We start from the raw sequence: 18,083 nt of genomic DNA, 5'->3' as shown, positions 1-18,083 counted from the left end.
CATGTCTTTTCATGGCTTGATAGCTCATTTCTTTTTGGCACTGAATAACATTCCATTGTCTGATTACCACAGTTTATCCATTTACCTACTGAAAAATATCTTGCTTCCAAGTTTTGGCAATTATGAATAAAGCTGCTAACAACTTCTGTGTGCAGGCTTTTGTATGGACATAAGTTTTCAGCTCCTTTGGGTAAATACCAAGAAGCCTGATTGTTGGATCACATGGTAACAGTATATTTAGTTTTGTAAGAAATTGCCAAACTATCTTGCAAAGTGAATATATCATTTTGTATTCCCACCAGCAATGAAAGAGAGAGTTCCTGTTGCTCCAATTCTTGCCAGCATTTGGTGTTGTCAGTGTTTTGGATTTTTACCATTATAACGGGTATATAATGGTATCTTATTGTTGTTTTACACTTTTCCTGTTTTTAACAGTAAATCCTCACCAGTGAAAATCATCTAGTATACCACCATGTGGGAAATATTGTCCTGGGTGACATAAAGGCTCTACCTAAAGTGAGTAAGTCATGTTAAACATGAAATAGAGGACACTAACGATTACCTAAGCTATGCTCCCAGTCATTGCTTGAGTCAGCTCTAAATATCCCCTGCACAGGCATTCAGCCTATGTTTGAACACCTCCATTGACAGGGATCCCACAGCCCCCAAGGCAACCATTCCAACTTTAGATAACTCTATTAGGATGTGCTTTCTTATTCTGAGCTGAAATCAATGTGTGTCAACACAAAAATCAATGAACTGTGAGGAAAAGTAATTCATTTGCCTCTGCCCACTGCTGGCACTCTAGAAAAAGAGGATGTAATCAACAATAAAAACAATGAAGAGAAGCCAAAAATCAATGTGTCTCCTATCGAAATAGCTCTGCACTGAAATAATTCAGTGTTTTCTCAATTGACTCAGAAGACCACAGATTTTTTCCAGTGGCTTCTTTTCCTTCCTCCACCTCTTCCTTTAAAAAAAAAAAAATCTCTTTGAGCTTTTTTTTCCACCAATGAAAAGCTAATTGTAACTTTCCTGCAAGCCATCACTTTTTGACTCAGGTTATTTTGGGAAGAGTCAACCCCCACAACTTCAGAAGAAGGGCAGAAAGGGCACAATATGAAGATGAATGTTTAAGGGATTCGGGAGGCGGCCTGAGGGGACTCACTGAAAGATCAAGGTTCACCTAGAATCTGCAGAGGAGATGCTCCCTCACATTCACGCCCTCACAGTAGACAATTTCTGAAGTGACATTCTGCACAGCAGGACCACCTGGAAGGAATAGAGTTCTGTTTCTAGTTGTCTCTCTGTTGCTTTTTGCCCTTTCATCAAGTTAAAAGGCTGATCTGTAGGGATGGGGCTACAGATGTCAAAGAGGTGCTTGGTTTTGCTTGACAAAGCGGAAGTCCTCAGAAACTAATACAAGAGTAGGTCCATCCGTGCTGTTCAGACATCTTCCCTGAAAATGAGACAGAATGGAAACTTGTCACAGTGAAAGGTGACCCAGCTTGACTGTGGGGAGGCAGAGGTGTTAGCGCTCCATGGAGCTCCAGTCTCCCTCAGGGAGGTCCAATGAAGAAGGACAGCACTCTCCACCCTGCCAGGCTCCAGCTACCAGGAGGACTTCTCTCCAGAATTCACCTTTGCTTTCGATGGCCCTCTCTGCCCCTTCTGCCCCTTCCATCATCCCTAGCTTTGTTTACCAGCTTAACGTCAGTGAGCAAGTCAGCCCCCTCTCTGGACCTCAGTTCCTCCATCTGTAAAATGGAGATAACTCCCCTTGTTTCCAACAGATTTATCATGAGGACCAAATAAGATAAATGTGAGAAAGCATATTTTAAGCAGGAAAGTGTTATTATCACCTAAAACAAAGCATTAACATGTCTTTTTCCTGTTTCTCAGGAAATTGGGAAGAAAAGAATAGCTGGAATGGGAATTAAGCTACCCCTCCCCTCCGCTGAAGCATCTGGGCAGAGCCCATGGTCTTCATAGGTGCTGAAGCTGGAGCATTTTACAATTGACTTTAGAATGAAGACAGGTTAAGAGTCAGTCCTCTGCAGGAACCCTGTGGCCTGTGCATCCCCCACAGAAGTCTGGGGTTGAAGCAACAATGGAAAACCGAGCACCAGAGCAAGGAAAGGAGACAAAGGAAGAAGAACTGGTTCTCCTGAGCCAAGTGCCATTTATAAGGCAATATTAGCACACTAGCATCAGGCTGGCTAATTGATTTGTTCCTGTTACCAGAGCACCTGTCTCTGCAAAAATGAGTTGCCCACCAGCTCGGTCGTGGTTGCTAGGAGAGTATCCAGGATCTCCAGGGTTACTTTGCCTCAGCCAATTGGGTAAGGGCTTTTCAAGAGCCAGGACAGTACCCATGGGAACTGCCTGCAGGACAAGAGGGGCAAGTGTTGACCTGGTGGTCAGGCCTGCACGTGGAGGTCCCTGGGCTGAGGAGCTGGATAAGATACAGGAAGGACAAGATGACAGAGGGAGGGATGCCAGGTCCTGAAAATGGATTCTAAGCATCACAGATACAGCCCTTTCAAAAGCCTTTCTCACTCCACTCCCTCTCTGGAGCCTTCCTAGTGGACTCAAGAGGAGACTAAGTCACCTGGCCCTGGCAGGAAGCTGAGCAGCTTAGAGATCCACCGCTATTTATTCTAGGGAGACTCAGTAAGCATAAAGGAAGCGTTAGGAGGCACTGAGGTAAGGCTATGCTCCTGCCTCTTCCAGAAACATTCTGAGAGCCCCCAGGTCCCTGCCTTTTTCCCTGTGCAAGCTGTTTAGTCAGGCGTTTAATTCCCCCGTCCATAGACAGAAAGCCCCAAACTACCCTAAAAAGTCCCAGCCATTCCATTTGTAAGGTTGACTACAGAGGTTTTCAGACCTGGCATCTTTTGCAGGCTGAACAGGTATGTTCTACTCCTGAAATAGAGTCCATTCTTCTCCCAATTCCTAGAAGAAAAATCAGTTAATGGAAAAGATTTTCTCAATATCTTGTTTGTATAAGAATATGATAGGTGGTTTTGTTTTAGCACAAACTTTTAAACATTTTTATTGAAAAATAACTGAAATACAATATTATATTAGTTTCAGTTATATAACACATTTGATATTTATACACATTATGAAATACCCAATAAAATAAGTCTAGTTATATCACCACACAATGTTGTTATAATTTTACTGACTATATTCCCTATGCTGTATATTGCATCCCATGTCTCATTTATTTTATAACTGGAACACTGTATTTCTTGATCCCCTTCACCTGTTTCACCCATTCCTCCACTACTCTCCCCGCTGGCAACCATTAGTTTTGTTCTCTGTATCTATGAGTCTATTTATCTTTTGTTTTTTTTTAATTCATTTATTTTATTTTTCAGATTCTATATGTAAGTGAAATCTTACAGTATTGGCCTTTCTCTGATTTATTTTACTTAGTATACTACTTTCTATGTCCATCCATATTGCCATGCATGGCAAGAATTCTCATATTTTATGGCTAAGTAACATTCCTCTGTGTATGTGTGTGTGTCTATGTTAATTGTGTGTGGTGTCACCTTTAGCCATTCATCTAAACTGCTTCTATATCTTGGCTATTATAAATATAATGCTGCAATGAACATAGGGGTATGTAAGTATTTTCAAATTAATGTTGTTTTCTTCATATAAATACCTAAAAGTGGACTTGCTGGATTGTATGGTAATTTTATTTTTATTTTTTCAAGAAACCTCCATATTGTTTTCCATAGTGGCTATGCCAATTTACATTCCTACCAACAATGTGCAACTGTTCCCTTTTCTCTGCATCCTTTCCAGTGCTTGTTACTTCTTGTCTTTTGGTAACAGCCATTTTAACAGGAGTGAGGTGATAGCTCATTGTGGTTTTCATTTGCATTTCCCTCATGAATAGTTATGTTGAACATCTTTTCATGTGTCTGTTGGCAACCTCCATGTCTTCTTTGGAAAAATGTCTCTTCGGGTCCTCTGCCCCTTTTTTATAAAGATTTATTTATTCATTTGAGAGAGAAAGTTCAAGTAGGGGGAGGGGCAGAGGGCATGGGTGAGAGAGAATCCTCAAGCACACTCTCCGCTGAGCATGGAGCCTGACTTGGGGCTCGATCCCAGAAGCCTAGATCACAACCTGAGCTGAAATCTAGAGTGGGTGGTATAATCAACTGAACCACTCAGGCACCCCAGCTCTGACCTTTTTTTTATTTTGAGTTGTATGAGTTCTTTATGTATTTGGAATTTTAATCCTTTCTCAGATATATCATTTGCAAATATCTTTTGTCATTCAGTAGGCTGCTTTCTCATTTTGTTAATGGTTTTTGTCACTGTGCAAATGGGTTTTTGTTTTTGTTTTGAGTTTTGGTTTGATGTAGTTCCACTTAATTATTTTTGCTTTTGTCCCTGAGGTGACAAATCCAATTGAAAGCATGAAGACCAATGTTAAAAAGCTTACTGTCCATGTTTTCTTCCAGGAATTTTATGGTTTCAGGTCTTACATTAAGTCTTTTATTCATTTTTATTCATTTTGAGCTTATTTTTGTAAGAGGTACAAGAAAGTGGTCCAGTTTCATTCTTTTACATGCAGCTGTCCAGTTTTCCCACTCATTTAAAGTCACTGTCTTTCTCCTATTGTATATTTTTGCTCCCTTTGGTGTAGCCTAATTGGTCATATAAGTGTGGGTTTATTTCTAGGCTCTCTATTCTGTCCCATTTATCTATGTCTCTATTTTGGTGCCAGTACCATACTGCTTTGGTTACTCTAGTTTTGTAGTACGGTTTTAAGTCTGATAGCATTATACCTCCAGCTCTATTCTTCTTTCTAAAGATAACTTTTGCTATTTGGGGTCTTTTATAGTTCCATACACAATTTAGGATTATTCTGAAATGTCATTGATATTTTCATGTGGATGCACTGAATCATAGATTTAGGGGGGGTAGTATGGACATTTTAACAATACTGATTCTTGCGGTCACTGAGCAGAGTATATCTTTCCATTTATTTGTTTTGTCTTCAGTTTCTTTCATCAATGTCTTAGAGCTTTCAGAGTGCAGGTTTTTCACCTCCTTGGTTAAATTTATTCCTAGGTAATTTCTTTTTGATACAATTGTAAATGGGATTATTTTCTTAATTTAGCTTTCTGATAGTTCATTATTACTGCATAGAAATGCAAATATTTCTGTATACTGATTATTCCTGCAACTTTACTGAGTTCATTTCTTAGTTCTATTAGGTTTTGGGTGTATGCATTACAGTTTTTTATGTATAGTATCATGCCATCTGCAAATAGTGAGTTTTACTTCAACCTTTCCAATATAAATGCCTTTTATTTCTTTTTCTTCCCTAATTGCTGTGGCTAGGATTTCCAATACTATGTTGTGTAAAAGTGGCAAGAGGTGATATCCTTGTCCTGTTTACAATCTTAGAAGAAAATTTTTCAGCTTTTCACCACTAAATATATAACTCCTTCTATATCCACTTTGTTGAGCGTTTTTATCATAAATCATTGTCGAATTTTGTCAAATGCTCCTTTTGCATCTATTGATATGATCATACGATTTTTATCTCTTATTTTGCTAATGTATATCACATTGATTATGTGTATATCACATCAATTGATTTACAGATACTGAACCATACTTACATCCCTAGAATAAATCCCACTTGATCATGGCATATGATCCTTTTAATGTATTGTTGAATCCAGCTTGTTAATATTAGGTTGAAAATTTTTGTATCTATGTTCATCAGGGATATTGACCTGTAGTTTTGGGCAGGGGGTTACAATGTTTTAGAATAAACTATTTAGTTTGGGTTAAATAGATCCTTTGTCTCCATTTTGTTACAAAGACTACCATGAATTGCAGATGCCTCACCATCTGAACAAATTATGAAAAGTTGTACCTTTTAACTTAAAGGAAAAGGAATCTTGTGGAGGTGCTTTTACTGTGACCACCATCATCAAAGTTACCAAAGGTATCAAAAAAAAGTTACCAAAGGTATTAAAGCCATGATTTTAAAAAATATATAACAGCTGATGGCATTGATTCTCACTTTCCTAAGAAAAATAGAGTAATCAGAAGATAATTCCACAAACTCCTATAACCATATCTTCCCACATACCACATAGTTTATCTTCCCCAATAATACTGTAGATGAATCCAGCATGCCTCTATTTAAAGTCAACCCGTCCTTTTTGACACAAGTTCTTATCTCTCCTACTCAAGGACAATGCTTCAGTAATTTTCTTTCTCTTCTACATCATCAATTTTTCACTCTCTGTTGGACTATTCCCATTAACATACAAACATAGGGTTATTTCCCTCATCTCAGAAATAACACTTTATTCACCATCTATTACCCTTTCCTTTGCTCCTCTCTGCAGAAAACTCCTCAAGAGTTGTCTATACTCATTTTTTCAGTACTCCTCCTCCTAATATTTCCTACACCTTACTTTAATCAAACATTTCTCTTCACAATTTTTCTTAGGGTCGCCAATAACCTCCATAATGCTATAACCAATGGTCAATTCTTCTTGTCATACTTGGTGTGGTAATAAACTTCTAAAATGACCTTCTCCCTCCTGGGATTCATGCATCTGTGTAGTCTCTTTCCAAGAATACCTAGAGCTGATGGCATAAAACTTCCAAAATTAGGTTACAGAAGACTGTGACTACCTTTTCAAGCACTCTCTTATACTCTCTTTCTCTTGAATCACATGAGAAGCTTCTACCATGTCAAGAGGGCACCCAGAGAGCCTGTGGAAGAGCCCACATGGTAAGGAACTGAGCATTTCCAAAAACCCCAAGAATTTGGAGTAGGATTCTCCAGCCCCAGTCAAGACTTGAGATGACTACAGCTCCAACTGACAGCTTGACCACAACCTTGGAAGGGATCTTGAGTCAGAGGCACCCACCATAGCACTCCCAGGTTCCTGACCCTCAGAAATTTTGTGAGATAGTGTCTTTTACTTTAAACTACTAAGTTTTGTAGTAATTTGTTACACAATAGGTTACTAATATACCTGACCTGTCACATTATTTGACACAGCTGATCACTCCTTCCTCCTTCTTAGTTTGGCTTCCATTAAACCATTCTTTCTTGGTTTTCCTTCTACCACATGGATCATTTGCCCTCAACTTTCTTTGTTGATTCTTGCACTTATGCTCAACTTTTTTAAGTTGGAGGCCCAGAAGTGGCCCTTGCTACTCTTCTCTTCTATGTCTACTCTCCCTTTTGGTGACTCCATCCAGCTTCATGACTTTAATCATTACCAACTATTTGTTGTCAATTCCCAAATTTATATCTCAGCTCATATCTCCTCTCCCAAACTTCTGACTCATTTAACCAACTGTCAACATGACTTTTCCCCTTGGATAATTAATATTCAGCTCCAATTCACATAGTCAAATGTAAACTCCTAATTTCCAACCCCAAACCTGTTCCATATTCTTCTGAATTGATGGCATCCTCCTAGTTGCTCAGATAATCCATGATTCCTATCTTTCTCTTATACCCCAAACCCAATCATCAATGAACCCTATCGACTCTACCTTCACGAATATAAGATCCAGTTGCTACTCACCTACCACTGTGACCATTCTGGTTCAAGCCATCATCATCTCTCAACGGGACACAGCAATAGCCTTCTAACTGGTCTCCCTGTTTCCATCATTGCCTTTCTGCAGTCAGTTTTGGACACAGTATGCAATGTAATTCCCTTAAGCAGGCCGATTTTATCATTCTTCTATACTTGACATCCTGTGATATAACCTCATTTCATTTAGAGTTAGAGCCAAAGCTCTCCCAATGGCCAGCAAAGCCCTAGATGGCCTGGCTCCCTTCCTATTCCCCTGACTTCATCTCCTTCTATTTTCCCCTTACTCTGTTCTGGCCACAGTGACCTCCATGCTGTTCTTGGAATACGCCAGGCACACTCCCACAGCATTTGCACTGCTCTTTCTTCTGCATAGAATGCTCTTCCCCTAAATATCATTATGACTCAGTTCCTCATTTTCTTCAAGTCTTTGCTCAAATACCACCTTCTCAATGAAGCATGTCTTGGCCATCCTATTTAATACTGCACCCTGTCCCTACCCCTAGCACTCCCAAGCCTCCTTATCCTACTTTCATTTTTCTATTTTTTCCATAGAATTTAGCATCTTATAACATGCTAGAAAGTTTATTCGTTAGTTTATTGTCTATCTTCCCTTGCTAAAATTTAAACTACAAAAGTGCAAGTATCTTTGTCTGCTTTATTCACTGATAAGTCCTAAGCCCTTAAGACAATGCCTGACATTAAAAAAATGCTGAGTAAATGAGTTTATAACTATTATCTATAATTATTATGAAAATTCCCCTATTTTCTTTTACCATCCACATTTATAGATGAGGAAACTGAGGGAAAAGGAAGTAACATTTCTCAGTCTTACTATGTGCCAGACATTTGATATACATTATCTTACGTATTCCTCCTGTGTTCCAAGGCTCAAAGAAGTTAAGTTGCTTCCTAAAGTCACACAAGTGGTGAGGAGTCAAACCCTGATATGAATCCAGGTCTGATTGGCACTAAAGCCCCTAGGGATTCCCCCACCACTCTCTCCTTTTTTCCTCAAATACCCACCACACCCTGGACTTGTCAGAGATTAAATAAAAGTCACCTGAAACAACTATCTTTGTCCCAGAGAATCCAACACATCACACTTTCATGGCATCCCTTAAGGGTCCCATCTGAAAACCAGCAGCCAAATTCTACTTTTCTTCCTGTCCCTGGAAAGTCCCACCTGTAACACATGGTGACCTACAGTCACACAAACAGCTCCAGCCCCTCAAACCCACAAACCTGGGAAGAGATTCTTCATATTCACCTTTCAAAACCTGCAAACATTCACCAAAAATTTGAAATAGCACCAAATATTTCAAAGCTTTTGAGGCTAGATGAGTACACATTAGTCCACAACTTCTTACTGCCTCCACCAGAAAAGACCACTAGCCCTTCAGCAGTGCCATCCTCAAAGACTTGAAGACAGCATAAAATCAGTCACAACACTGACAACCAATTGTAATAATAACTAACACTGTAGTATCTCTTACAACATGATAGACATTCCTGAAGGCTTCTATATATTACACCTCATTTAAACTTTACAACAACACTATAAGGAAGGTACTATTATTAACCCCCATTTTACAGATGATAAAAACTGAGGCATGGAGGATCTCAGTAACATTCCCAAGGTACCAAAAGTAGTAAACAGGAGAGCCAGAATTTGAACCCAAACAGTCTACCTCCACAGCTTGTACTTAACAGATACACTACACTTCAGCAGGAAAGCAAGTGGAACATGTAAACACCACCTGCAGCATTTGAAGGCTCCAGCACTTCACAGAATAAATCCATTCATACTCACAGATAACATCTAAATGGGAAGCAGATTGATGTTTCTTCTAATATAGCTATTGACATTTAACTCCTTTATCATTTCACAGACCCCATCCTTACCTTTCTAAAGAACCAGCCCTACATTTTCCACGACATCAGTCATCTATTATTCATTGCTAAACATGACATTTCACAATTGCCACCATCACACACTATCTTCACACTAAGCTCTCTCAGTCGGCTCCACATATCAGCCGCTCTCACCACTATTTTTTTTTTTTTTGCCTGCTACCCATTAATTAAGGGCAGCCTCCTTTTGCTCCAAAAGCCACAATTTCATATTTGCTTCCAATGATTGTATTGCTCTGTCTTATTGCTAAAGCACTCCCTTTGAGGGGCTCACTAATCACTAATAACACACATTTCTACCTGCCTAGACTTTTCTTCTTTTGAAACACTGACTGCTTGATTATTAGGACCACATAAATTTCCACTCACTGGATGCTGGTCTGTTATCCACTCTGTGCCTGCATACAGTAGTGACATCTTTGAAATATCTCTCTTTTAAAAAGCTATGATTTAACCAAGAAGAGAAAGTAATTTCAAACCTTTTAAGATTTCTAAAGAGAGAAAGATCCTTGTGGGCTGAAAGGATTAGAAGGGCCTCATGGAGAAGGTGAGGATTTAGCTGGCGTGTTTCTGTTTTTTCAGTGTTTTGTTTTGTTTTGTTTTGTTTAGAAACAGAATAAAGTGGGGAGGGAAGAGGCAGGGGGAGAGGGAGAGAGAATCGCAAGCAGACTCCATGGCCAACATCACAAGGCTCAATGAGTCTCATGACCTCAAGAGTGACCTGAGTCAGATGCCCAACCAACTGAGCCACCCAGGCACTCCAGATTGAGCTGTCCTGAAGAATAGAAATAATAGGAAGATAATAATTTGGCCAAAGGAATCTTATATGAAAAGGTAAGGAAGTTGAGATATAAGGTTTAATCGAGCATCAGAAAAAAAGATTTCCAGTGGAGAAACAATAGGAGATAAGATCAGAGGAAATTCTAAAAAGTTTTAATGCCAAATGAAAAGACACTCAGATTGTACTATGGAAGCACTAAACTGCCTGTGCTTTAACACCCTCTGTGCTGATCTTCATAGAATTCTCTTAAAAATAATACTGTATGCTTATCATCCCAGGGTCAACAAGAGGCCAAGAAAGGACTCTTCTTCATTGACCCAGCCCTTGGTTCAGATCTGTCCCTTCACTATACACACATACACACACTTGGAATCACTGACCAGATTCCTGGGCTATGGCACTTTTTGACACAGAATTTCAGCAGCTTTCCGTTCCAACCAAGAGTCAAACCAATTTTGCATATATTATTCAAACAGAGTCCGAAGATATTCCATAAGCCAAGAGTTTATTGCATTCTATTTTCCAGATATAGCTCAGCTCACAGGCCAACTGCCTTGGCCCCCTGCCCCACATGTGTCCCAACCCCTACAAGATGTTTCAGAATACTAGGGGGAGCTTGGTTCACCTGTGACTCAACCCCTGAGAGACAGGGTCTCCAGGTTCGGGTCTCCTCAGTTTTCATCGACATGGTGAGTTCTAAACTTAGCTGGTCCTCATAAACGACACCTCAGGATACAATTCACAATCCACAAAGTGGGATTCTGAAATCAGTCTACTGGGTCTCAGCTCTAGACCTCTGGACCCTGCCAGAGAACATTTCTGGGGCTGTGTCATTATGACTCCTGCCATGGGCTGTATTTGCCCTCCTCCAGTTCATATGATGAAGCCCTATCCCCCAATGTTACTACATTTGGAGACAGGGCCATTAGGAGATAATTAAGGTAGTCATACAGGATAAAGTCATAAAGTGGAGTGCTGGTCTGATAGGACTAGGGCCCTTTTAAGAAGAGATATAAGAGAGAGTGCTCTCTCTCTCTTCCCTTTCATTCTTTCTCTCACACATACACACACTTTCTCTCTCTTTCTCCCTCTCTCTCTGCCATGGAAAGAAGACAGCTATCTGCAGGCCAGTAAGAGAGCTCTCACCAGATGCCAACTCTGCCAGCACCTTCATCCTGGACTTCCATCTCCAGAACTCTGAGAAATACAGGTATGTTGTTTAAGACACCCAGCCTAAGGCATTTTGTTCTGGCAGCCCAAGAAGACTAAGACAACTCCTATTTCCAGAGTTGCATCCACATTATAGACATGGGGCTGCAAATGCTCAAAGCCCTAATGTAATAATGCTGGAAATAAGTGGCCCAGTACCAGGTGAAGAGCCAGCAATTTCCCTTTTGCTTCCTTCCATTGAGGACTCCACATGTCCTAGATTCTTCTGGATTTCCATCTCCATCCTCCTTCTCTGGAAATACAACCACCCTCCTTATCCTAATTCCTTGGTGCTTCCTATGACTGTCCCTCAGCTGATTCACTTAACCATGCTAATGCAACAGCTAATAGGCTCCCCTTCTCAACACATACAGCCAGGAGTCTGCAAAAATGCAAGGCTATAACCCAAAGTAAAAACATCTTACATCTCACCTAGTAATTTTAGGCACTTGATAAGCTAATGGGTCCTTAGGAAACCCCAAATCACAGTCCACAGAACCTTGCCCTGAAAATCTATGGGTGGTCACCCCAATAGGAGGGTGAGTAATCAGATCATTAGGAATATATTGGTTTTTCCAGTCTCTCTCATGGGGTTCTCTGAGCCAACCCTATTGGGCTCTTTCCCCAGCTTGGAAAGAGAAAGGTCAAGGTTTACAACCAGCAACATGAGTCCCCCAGAGTTTCCCAGGTGCCTCTGCAGCCAGATCTCAGCAAGAAAGGGTATCAGTAGCTACCCTGGTATGAACTGGTGGGCCACAAATGAGTTGTCATCATAGCTGCCAACTTGCCAAGCCTCCCTGTGGCTACTCTTTATCCCACCCCTATGTGCATCCTAGACCAGGTTGAGTGGGAATAAATTGACCCTGCTCTATTATCCTGATCCTGCCTTCCTCCATTTCTCCCTACAAATAGACAGATTGCCCTTTGAAGCATGTCAGTACCAGCTCCCAGCCACAAACATCCAACCTGTCCCATCCCCAGTGCCTAACTCCTAGCCTCCATCCCTGCCCCCAAACAAAGGGAGCCAGTGGAAGTGGGAAAGCTGCCTCAAAGAGAAGAGAATGAAAAGGCTTGTGGAAACTATCATCCCTAATGACTATTTTTGGTATTTTTTTCATTGTGGTAAAATAGACATACATAAAATTCACCATTTTAAAGTATACAATTCAAGAGCATGAAGCATATGCACAATGTTGTAGAACTATTATCACTCTCCAGTTTCAGAACTTTTTCATCACTTCAAAGAAAACTCGACTCATTAAGCAGTCTCTTGCCAATCCCCCTCACTCAGCTCCTGGCAACCACTAATCTACTTTCTATCTCTATGGATTTGCCTATTTTGGATATTTTATATAAATAGAATTATACAATATGTGTCCTTTTACCTTTGGTTTCCCTGATGATATTTTAAATCAGTCCTTATGCGTGTTGATGATCTTGGGGGTCTAGGCTCTAAGGATGATCTTGAGGGTCTAGGGTCTTGGCTCTGATAGACCCAAACATCAGCCATAGAGAACCTTGGGAAACACGGCCCACCTGCCTCTAGACATAGAAAGTGGGCACCTCTCACTCAAGGTACCACAGTCAAGGCCCTGTGAAGCCTCGAGAGATCTCAATCAGAGGTGAAGCCACAGCTTTCCCAAATGAAAGTATTCAGCTTAAAGGAAATGACAGGAAAGCAAAGGAAAGGCCTGGGACAGTCCAGGGAGGCTTCCTGGAAGGATCAGCATGGACTTTGGTCCTGGAAAGATGGTCCTGCCACCTTATTGTGACACTTCCAAATGCCTACCTCTACCTTTGACTTTGTCCCTGAACTCCTGACTTGTGCATCCAGCTGCCCACAAAGCATCTCCACTTGGGTGTCTGATAGGCCTCTCCAAATTAAAATTTTTGACTTCCCTGCCCTCTATATTCTTACAAATCTGTTTTTCCATCGGTGTCTCTTGTCTCAGTAAATGGCAACACTGTTCATTCACCCAGATACTTAAGTTAAAAACCTTGGGAATCATCCTTGACTTCTCTCTTTCCCTAACACACACATTCAATCCAACAGCTAACTTACTGGCTCCATCTTCAAAACATATTTGGAATCTGACCATTTTTCACCAACAGCATCACTGCTAAGCTGCACCAAGCCACCACAATCTCTCACCTATACTACTTCAACAGCCTCCTAACTCATCTCTTGGCTTCCACCTCTGCCCCATTACAGGCTATTTCTCACAAACAATTAGCATGATTCTTTTACAATGCATTATTCAAAACCTACCAATGACTTCTCATCACATTTAGAATAAAATCTATAACATTGTGTGTCACCTGCAAGCCCACCATGATTTGTCCCTAATTGCTTCCTCCACTCCTATCCCTTTTCCTTTATTCACTGTACTCCAGCTGCACAGTCCTCCAGCTCTTCCTGAAACATCTCCTGCCTCAGGCCCTTTAACCTTGATGCTTTCTCTGACTGAAACACTCCTCCCCATCATATTCATATGGCTTGCTCCTCACTTCAGATCTTTGGCATATGTCGCTTCCACAGAACAGAAAGACCTTCCATAACCTAAACACTCTCTCTCATTACATTATATTTCCTTACACAAATTTTATTTTTCCTAGAATAAATAATTTGGCAAAAAATGTACACATACCCATGTTTTCACAGAATTAATCATTACAAATAAACACACACGGTATGTACATACACACATTATATGTATGCATCTTTTCCACTAGACTATAAACTCCATAAGGGCAGCTTGTTTACCTTTTCTTTTTTAATATTTCTTTAATGTACCCATTCATTAGAAACATAGACAGAGAGGCAGAGACAAAGGCAGAAGAAGAAGCAGGGTCCCGGCGGGGAGCCTGATGCAGGATTCGACCCCCTGACCCCGGGATCAGGACCTGAGCCAAAGGCAGATTCAAGCACTGAACCACCCAGGTACCCTCATTTACCTTATTCACCACATCATCTTCAATGCATAGAACAGTGGTGGCATATAATAGAAACTTATTAAATATTTTCTTAAAAATGAATGTGAATAAGTATAAATTGGGTGTATCAGGGCCACAAAGAGAGCATTTCTAGTATAAGCAGAAGTCAGGGAGTGGTAGGAAACAGACCTCTTCTTCAAACTCCTTGCCTTACAGTGGTGAAATAAGGTCTTTATTACCTGGCCCCTCACATTTCATCACATCCAATCCATGGTGCCCTGCGCACCCTCCCACCGCATTATACTCTGCCCACAGAGCTGCTGCTTCCTGTTCTTCAGGTAGCCATGCTCTTGTACCCCTCTGCATTTTATACTGCTCCTCTTGTTTTGCTTTGCTTTTTGTTTTGTTTCATGAATAAAGCTTTTAATCTCAGCATTGTTAATAATTGAAAAATTAGAATCTCGGCCATGGAACAAAGGTTAAATGGAAATTTATATGACTGAATATTTTGAATTCATTAAAAGTTTGTTTTCAAAAACATTCAATCATGTAAGAAAATTCAAAACTTCGATGTAAATATAACACAGGATATGTTTCTTCTGGGAAGATGCTGGACTTTTCTCACTGTAAAATATTCCTTGACTGAACATCCCTCCACCAGGCCATGAGAGATTAAGAAGATGCTAACAGATCTCTATATTTTTATATAGATATTTTATATCTCTGTTTTCATTTCCCTTCACGTTTTTGTTCACCTGCCATTGTCTGCTCACCTTCCAAGCCTAGCCTAGGATGTGGGCAGCCCTCCTGACAGCCCCAGGCATTGCTGGCTGCTCCCCATGCCCTGCCCCAGCCCCTGGTACACAGAATTCTGTTAGTACATGTCACACTACATTGTAATAACCTTTTTACAGGTTTGCCTCCCTTATTAGACAGTAAGCTCAAAGGAAGGGACCCTGTTTTTTACATTTACATTAATATCCTGATTTACATTTAAATGTCTCTTCCCATGCACAGAACTGGGTTGATACCAGGTACTCCAATCCTTGATGACTAACTTATTCTACCAATTAACCAAACTAGAATTTCTCTTAAGTTCACTAGTCTAAACCAATTATGACTCTTGGATAGCCACAAAATTGTCAATTGGTATTAAAGTGAGATAAATCTGTAGAAACACTCTATGCATCTTTTAAGCACAGTCTGAATATTTTATGACCCTGCTCAAAAACTTTCCACAGCTCCCTATATCCTAATTTAACAAACTTATTAACATAGCCTTCAAGGTCTTCCATGATCTGGCCTCAACCTGCCTCTCATAACTCCTACTTAACATTCATCATGGTCTTTACATTTCAACCAACCAAAGTTCTCATCTTTCCCAAAATGTACACTTTCTAATATCTCTACTTTTATTTCTGTTCTTCCATTGTTTGAGAATCTTCTTTCTTCTCTCATATCACGGCTTTTTGAGATTCTACTCAACCTCAACACTATTTATTCATTCATGCCACAGGTATTCACTAAATGTGTGTGATGTCTGGCATCATTCTAAATGCTAGGGATGGTCACAACAGTTCACTCAGCTGCATGGGACACATAAAGTTCCTTCTTCATGGAGCTTTTCCTTCAAGTGAACAAGGTCAACAAGCTGCCTTTCATAGAGTTTATGATCTAGTAGGAATAAAAACGTATGTGGGGGGCAGTGGGAGGGTGGAAAAGTGTGTTTGCCAACCAATGACTACTTATATAAAAAGAATAATAACAAAGCTGTGTAATGAAATAGAACATGAGGGGAAAGGGGCACTCCTTAACTCCTTGATTGGTCATAGAGGGCCTTTCCAGGAAGGTGATATTTCACCTGAATGAAGAGACCTGAATGAAGTAAGGAAAGACAAATAATAAATAACAAACAAATAAGTGTTGATATAAGTGCCACAATAAAATGCCAGGGAGATATCACATAGTAGCCATCAGTAAGGTGAAGTTACTTTAGATAGGGTAGTCAGGGAAGGCCTCCTGAGAAGTGAGCTAAGAATTAAGGATGCAAGAAGGACACAGCCATGAAAGCAGCCAAGGTATGGCTATTCCAGAAAGAGAGAGCATTGTCCAAAGAAGTGGGGAAGGAAGAGCCTGAGGTACTCCAGGATCAGAAAGGAAACTGACAAAGCAGGCCTACTAGGAGGAAGGCAGGTTGATACAAGGCAAGAGTGAACAGGTGGCCAGAAGCAGATCATATGAGGCAATGTCAGAGAGCTGAGAGTATGCCAGTCTTTGCCTCCTTGCTGTCAATCTGTTTCTACCATTCAGCATTTCCCAGGCTCCCTTGACAATGGAAGACTAGAAGACAGAAAGAAGAGAGGCCAGAATATTGCTCCCTTCTTGGTTCTAGGTAGCACTTTATGACAATGGTAGCATCTCCTTTGTTCTTGTAGCTTCCCACCAGAAAGTCCCTCCTCTCAGGTTGCAGCTCCCACCAGGCACAGCCCATCATGGCTTAGCAGCTTCTGACTTCTGGGGCTTGAGTCCCTCCAACCTTGAGGTGGAAGTGGTTTCCTGCTCTAGTTGCCTCCTATCCTCTATTTGTATCTATGCAACAAAATCTTGTATTAACATTCCTTGTTTGAAATATCTATAGTTGTTCCTCTTTCCCAAGGAACAGGTGGCAACAGCTTTTGCAGCCATGGCCAAGATTAAAGCTCAAGACCTTCACAGCAAGAAGGGGCAGGGGACGCACTGAAACAGCTAGAAATCCTGAAGGTGGAGCTGTCCCAGCTGTGTGTCACCAAAGTAACAGGGCAGGCAACTTGCCAAATCTCCAAGTTGTTTGCAAATTCATTGCCCATAATCTGTCATTAACCAGACTCAGAAAGGGAATCTCAGGAAATTATACAAGGGTAAGAAATAATAAGTTCCTGGCTCTGCAGCCCAAGGAGACATATGCCAGGTATTGCCAGCTGAACAAGTGCAAAGAGAACCTGAAGACCAAGCAGCAGCAGTAGGAGAGGCTGTCCCCACTGTGGGAGTATGCAGTAGAGGCCTAAGCATTGGTATCAATGAAATACAAACAAACTGGGGTGAAAAGTACCTAAAGTTGCTTTGCTAATACAATAAGCCACAAAGATTTTTTGAGCAGAAGGGTGGCAGGATCTTGAATTACATTTTAGGGAGATTACTCCAGCTTCTGTAAAAATTGTTGATGAGATAAGATGATGAGTAGAATTTTTAAACCACCTAGAAAGTTCTTTTGACAGTCTCAGCAACATGTAGTTGTGTCCAGGGCCTCAACAGTGGCAGTAAGTAAAGAGTGAGATGGACAGAATCAAGCTCTATACTGGAGACAGATGCTAAGGAAACTGGTAACTGATAGCATGTCAGGGATAGGAAAAAAGAGAAGTACCAGTAATGACTCCTCTAGATTTTTGGCTTGACCAACTGAGTGGCAAGTAGACAGATGGGAAGATAAAGGCAGAGGCAGTTTGGGGGTCAAGTAGCATATCAAATTGTCTCCTGCTTCATGGAGCCTCCTGCAACTCTTCCAGTAGGAAGCAATTTCTCCCTCCTCTATAATCACAGCATAGTGGAATAATATTATAATTACATAGCTACATGTCCATTTTACTTACTTCCCCTGC

General features: G+C 40.7%; 1 pseudogene; it reads left to right on the top strand.

The window, feature by feature from the left end:
* The first annotated feature begins 17,131 nt into the window (after positions 1-17,131).
* On the top strand, positions 17,132-17,492 carry LOC112648153 (60S ribosomal protein L35-like; annotated as a pseudogene).
* The last annotated feature ends 591 nt before the right edge of the window (positions 17,493-18,083 follow it).

Source organism: Canis lupus, chromosome 7, assembly GCF_003254725.2.
Source record: "Canis lupus dingo isolate Sandy chromosome 7, ASM325472v2, whole genome shotgun sequence".
NCBI lineage: Eukaryota > Metazoa > Chordata > Mammalia > Carnivora > Canidae > Canis > Canis lupus.
Note: the sequence above shows the minus strand (reverse complement) of the source record. Positions and strands in the feature narration are given on the sequence as shown.